Source organism: Protopterus annectens, chromosome 12.part0 (genome assembly GCF_019279795.1).
Source record: "Protopterus annectens isolate FY-2018-M chromosome 12.part0, PAN1.0, whole genome shotgun sequence".
In the NCBI taxonomy this organism is placed as follows: domain Eukaryota; kingdom Metazoa; phylum Chordata; order Ceratodontiformes; family Protopteridae; genus Protopterus; species Protopterus annectens.
Window position 1 is genome coordinate 1,303,464,020 of NC_056746.1, and position 6,000 is coordinate 1,303,470,019.

The 6,000-nt window shown below is 36.5% G+C and overlaps 1 protein-coding gene across 8 annotated transcripts in view; it reads right to left on the reverse strand.

Moving 5' to 3' along the window:
* MTG2 (mitochondrial ribosome associated GTPase 2) overlaps positions 1–1,200 on the reverse strand; it is a 108,818-nt gene extending 107,618 nt beyond the window's left edge. For 2 of the 8 annotated variants that reach the window (XM_044090367.1, XM_044090361.1), the window contains exon 1: positions 937–1,023. The gene's annotated coding sequence lies outside the window, so the exon portion shown is untranslated. Of the gene's footprint in view, positions 1–701; positions 731–772; positions 857–936; positions 1,024–1,181 lie in introns of those variants that run through there. The other 6 variants (XM_044090366.1, XM_044090360.1, XM_044090365.1 and 3 more) reach the window with 5 other exon arrangements.
* Between the last annotated feature and the right edge of the window lie 4,800 nt (positions 1,201–6,000).

Consider the following 6,000-nt stretch of genomic DNA (forward strand, 5'->3'; position numbering starts at 1 on the left):
TCTGATGTGCGTGCAAAAAGTCTTAAATGCTGTGACTGTTATTAACACAAGACTGGGCTTCCTCATGAGAAGCAAAATAAATCATTGATGCGATAGTCTGAAAAACTCTGTAGATCAAATCTTGAGGTACGTAATCGGCGATACAGCCAGTACGCTACACTATCGCTCTCCAATCTCCATACTAAAAGAACATGTTATACTACAGTTACAGTTAAAATTAGTAGTAGTATCTGATGAGTATAGTATTGCAAGACAAGTAAGCCTTGGGACCATTCCCTTTGTTGATAGCCACACTCCAGAAACGTACTGCACACCCGCAGCAGCCTTTTGAGCAAATCTCATAAAACACTGAGAGGGCCATTCAATTCAGAACACCTAGACAACTAAATTAATTCTAAAATGTGCATTATTATAGAAACGTACCGCACACCCGCAGCAGTCTGGGACATGTGGTAGTGTTAAGAAGCTGCTAGTGAGCTGCTTTGAGAGGAAACTAAATATTTTGAGCAAATCTCATAAAACACTGAGAGGGCCATTCAATTCAGAACACCTAGACAACTACATTAATTCTAAAATGCACATTATTATATTTGACAACGAAGCTATTGCTACAGGTAGTAATAGCAAGCGCCCACACAAAATATCTCATTCCTGTGTTTTTATTTTGATTTTGCACTGTATCTCCTTCACTTTAAACTTACAGCTAAAATGATTATAATATGCACATTCTTTACTTTTTCTTCTCTATATCGCAGTAGAAAACAGTACTCACCATATTGCGCATTTAAATTACGCCATCAGTGAACGTAATCACTGAGCAGAGCACTCAAAAACGAGGAAGTAGTATGTGATTAACTGTCATAACGGAGTACTTTAGGGTTTGAAAAAGTCTTATGTTTTCTTATCATAAATAGGGTCTGTCCGACTACCACTTACCTGAAATGTGTTTAAGATAATAAATTGTTAAAGAAATGTGTTAGCGAAACTCAACTATCGGTGCTTTGAAATCCAGTGATATAAAAGTATGGCATGTGATTACGAAGCATTTCACAATTACACATTTGATAAAGATGAACGTTTCCAACGTGGGTTTCGGAAACTGGAGAACATGCAACCGGAAGAGAAAATTAGAGCAAAAGCTTTCTATTACAACAAGTAAGCATACTGAGAAGGGTATCGACCTGAATTTGGGGTATAAGAGACTTCCGTATGTAAGTTTCTCTGGAGGGAGGGGGGGGCGGCGTTAGCGGCAAACTACGAAGATTTCGTTAATACTGGCAAGATAAGATGTTTATTTTTATATAACATCTGCAAATACTGACATACAGTCATACTTCTTGAACATCACACATTGGAATTCTGATAAAACATAGGGAGAGAATTTAAGCACTGTCTGCTGTTTTGTATTTGGAATTACCCACCAGATGCAGTAGCAACCGCCCTAACCCGCCACCCCCGTACGTTTCTACTGCTCTGTATGTCTTACTGTGGGCTTAACTGCAATAGAACGTCACTAAATAGAATATGGAAAACAGTGTAGTTGAATGTACTCGCTGCTGCAAGTTCGCGCTATCTACCGTAACACGCACCTAAACTATTTGTAGTTCTCTGTGCAGGAACGCACATGGTAGATCTCTTTACTTGTTTTTTCTTTTTTAATGCAACTTTTTTTTGACATCTGTTTTTATTTGCGGTGCCTCTCCTATATGATAAAATAATAATTTTCCGTGTCCAAATAATTCTGTCCCGTATGTATTTTTTGTAGAATGTGATTTTTTTTTTGATTTTTTTTTTTTTTTATGTTTTTTTATTTGTTTATTTCGGGGAGTTGATTGATTGCGGTACAGTTGAAAGATAAACTGAGAAAGTTGCTAGGTTTACAACTTTTTATGTTAGCGTGCGTTTCAAAAGAATGCAAACTGTAAAACTAAAATGTGTGCCATTATTTACCGACTTCCATTTTCAGTAAGAAAGGGGGGGGGCTTGCCCTCCTGCAAAAGCAATTTAAAGCACAACATTAGGGTGGGGTTGTAAGGTACTTGAATCTGTCCTTACATCACTGAATTCATAACTAGCTTGCAATGGCCGTATTTCAAGAACGACAACATTGTGTCTTCTGTATATCGGAAAATAAAAAAATTGGGGGGAAAAAGAACAGCAACAAACGGCCACAGATGGAATATTCAGAATGAATATTCAATAGGTCCCTGGATAATATGCATGGCTTGTCACTCAGCTGTATTTTTGTCCTGTCAATCATACATGCCACGCCCATTCCTGCACGAAAATCGCGGTGGGGTAATGTTCTAATACAAAGCCATTTCTGTTTTAACATTACTTGTTGAGGTAAAAACACACGACACGATAAACCGATATGTTGAAAAAGACAACAACAGTGTTGAACCAAGCAGTTTAATCGTTGAGCGCTGTCATCCGCTAATATAGCAGGACTTCATCAGAACAATAAAAATCAATCAAACAGTCCGCAGAAATACCCATGAAACCAAAAACGTCACTAAGTTGATTGACCAATTGGTCAGTTAAAATGAAAGATGTAAAAATGTGCTAAATGTATGTATTAAACAATAAATGTATATATGTACAGATTAATGTATGTTGTTGTGTCTTTCAGCTTTTCCCGGTTAGGGGTCGCCACAGCGGAACTCTGGTTCGCTAATGATTGGCAGTAGATTTTTTACATGCCGAGTTGCCGGCCCTGGCCCACAACCTTAAACGAAGGTATGCCCATTCACGCATGTCACAGAAGACGCTTTAGCTGAGAATCGAACAGGACAATGTGTTATTGTGAGACGACAACGCTACCGCAGCACCTCCACCGTAGTACATATTAATGTATAATAATCACAATACATATAATGCATAAAACCTTAAAATGATGAGGAGCACACATAAAAAAGGAACAAATTGAATAGCATATATAAATTTAGATAGCATACATATATTTGAGTTTCAGTAAACTGGTAATGGAAATAACATCATTAAGCCCAGGAAAACAAGAAGCATTACATTTTAACTGCCATTTGAGTTCCAAAAATTCAAGCAAAATATCAGGAGGACCCCCTCTGGGGTCTACAGCTACATTGGCAATGACAGAAAATTGAAAAGTATGAGTAGAACATTTTTTATGTGCCTATAATCATTTTAAAATGGGTGGCGAAAGCCAAACACACTCTGGCTAGGCTTGTAAATGCCCTAGGGCAGATAGCCTAGTATGAACCTATAAAGTGCATTACGTTCATCCTTTTAAGAGATGTCATAATTATGTTGATAGGTCCTGTATCTAAATTGCCTAATAGTTTTGCCAATGTAAAAACAATTACAACATTGGCATAGAGCAACAAAAACAATACCTTTAGTATCACAATTGAATCTCCTTCTGTGTTTAATTTGCCCAAAACCATATACAAAACAATCAGTACCTTAAAGAATAAATCTACACTGTGAGCAACGTTCACATTTGGACACTCTGCCAGTGGGTAATGATGACAAAGGCCTTTCAATAAGGTTTTTCAAACGCATATCTTTTCAATACACTATAACAGGTTGTTCACCCAGTTTGTTAAAAATGTCATGGTCATATTTGAAAATTTCCCAAAACTTTCTGACAATGTGATTAATTTCCATAAATTGTAAATTAAAAGGTAAAATGAGGACTGAGGAGATCGGAGAGATTAATGAATTGGGGGGGGGGGGGGGGCAACCAGAATGTCTGTCAACAACATTCAACATATCAGGCCAATTATTCCCATCCCCACCAATCTTGGTACAGAGGGAAGGGGAAGGGAAGAGTTAAGGGGAGATCAAAGTGGAGACAGGAGTATTGAAACTAAATGCAGATTCTGGGGTCAAGAATGTTTATAACACCTTGGGTGACTTTAAAATATTTAATTATAGTCATGTTGTTGTCACTGAAGCCTGGGCCAATCTTTTTCAGAAGGGCCTAACATTTGTCCCTGCAGAAAAGGGCAAACTTGATCAAATCCTTGTTCAACTTAAATTGTATCTAAGGAAACGGAATTTTAACATTATGTTTGGTAATGAACAACAGATTAACAAGAGATCCAGTGTCTTTATCCCTCCACTACATCCTTTTATTCTGGCTTTTGAGAAATTGTGTGAGGATGAAATCAGGAGAACCATGTCTGGCCACCTGAAATGCCCTGTCAATTTGACCTTTGATGAGTTTCATTTATTACAACAGATTAGAGGTGATACTTCGATACGTATCATGCAACCAGGTGATTATATCAACAAAATTTTAGCTATTTTGTTTACTGATGTTTACGTGGAAATTTCTTTAAATGAGCTGAATGGTGCACTACATCGGATTGATTTGTATTTGGAGGATCTGGTTCTTAACAACCAGATTTCTCTGGGTGTTTTAGAGTATCTCAAAGTTCATTTTCCTAGAACACCCACAATATTTGGACTTGCCAAGGTCCATAAATGTCTTGACCCCCCATTGAGGCAAATTGTTGGCGCTAAAGGTTCTAAGACTTTTTTTATAGCCAAATATATTGACCAGGAGACAAAAGACGTGTTTAAAAACTATTCTTTTTTTACTTAAAGATTCATGGGATTTTCTTTCTGTTGTCAGTGACACTTTGTATAGGGATGATATCATTTTTGTATGTATTGATGTCAAGGACTTGTATTCCCCATGACATTGGTATTAATTGTTTTTTTTTCAATTTGTAGCCCTTCATTCGAGTTTGGTTCATGAGAAAAGTGTCTTATTGAGTAGCCTTATGGAAATTGTTTTATAAAACAATTTCATTAGTTTTGAGGGCCATTTATTCAAGCAAACTCATGGAGTTGCCATGGGTTCTGCTTGTGCACCTGTTTTTGCCAATGTCATAATGGCATTCTGGGAAATTAATACTGTTTTTATTTCTGAATACAAGGATAGTTGGTGTCTTTATTGGCGCTTTATTGATGACATTATTATTTTTTGGCATGGTAGTATGGAAAGACTAGAGGAATTCTTTGAATTTATTAATAATTTGACAGAATTTTTACAGTTCACTGTCATGTGATAATGTACAAATTAACTTCTTTGACGTCACCTTGGTCAAAAATACTTTACTACACAGGTTTGAGTCTACCTTATTTAGGAAGCCTACTCATTCAAATTCGTATCTTCATTTTCAAAGTTGGCATCCCATTCATCAAAAGAAGGCTATTGTCAAGGGCCAATGTGTCCGACTAGCCAGAATGGTTAGTAATGAACAGCAGTTCTTTGATGAATGTAGTAAATTATTGGACATGTTTTTAAAGAGGGGTTACCCACAAGATTTTTTTAACAAGAATTTTTTTCTGAAGTTCAGACGAAGAGGTTGACTGGTTTTTATACCCCTTTATTGGGTAACCCCACAGTCCAAAATTTGAATTTGGGATGTGATTCTTCTAGGACTTTAGTAAGGCCCTCATTTTACCTTTTAATTTACAATTTATGGAAGTTAATCACATTGTCAGAAAGTTTAGGGAATTTTCAGATGTGACCATGACATTTTTAACAAACTGGGTGAACAACCTGTTATATCGAAAAGATATGTGTTTGAAAAACCTTATTGAAAGGCCTTTGTCATCATTACCCACTGGCAGAATGTCCAAATGTGGACGTTGTTCACAGTGTAGATTTATTCTTGAAGGTCCTGATTGTTTTGTATATAGTTTCGGGCAAATTAAACACAGGAGGAGATTCAATTGTGATGGTAAAGGTATTGTTTATGTTGCTCTATGCCAATGTTGTAATTGTTTTTAAATTGGCAAAACTATTAGGCAATTTAGATACAGGATCTATCAACATAATTATGACATCTCTAAAAAGGAAGAACTTAATGCACTTTATAGGCACATAAAAAAATGTTCTACTTGTACTTTTAAATTTTGTGTCATTGACAATGTAGTTGTAGATACCAGAGGGGGTCCTCGTTATATTTTTCTTGAATTTTTGGAACTCAAATGGCAGTTAAAATG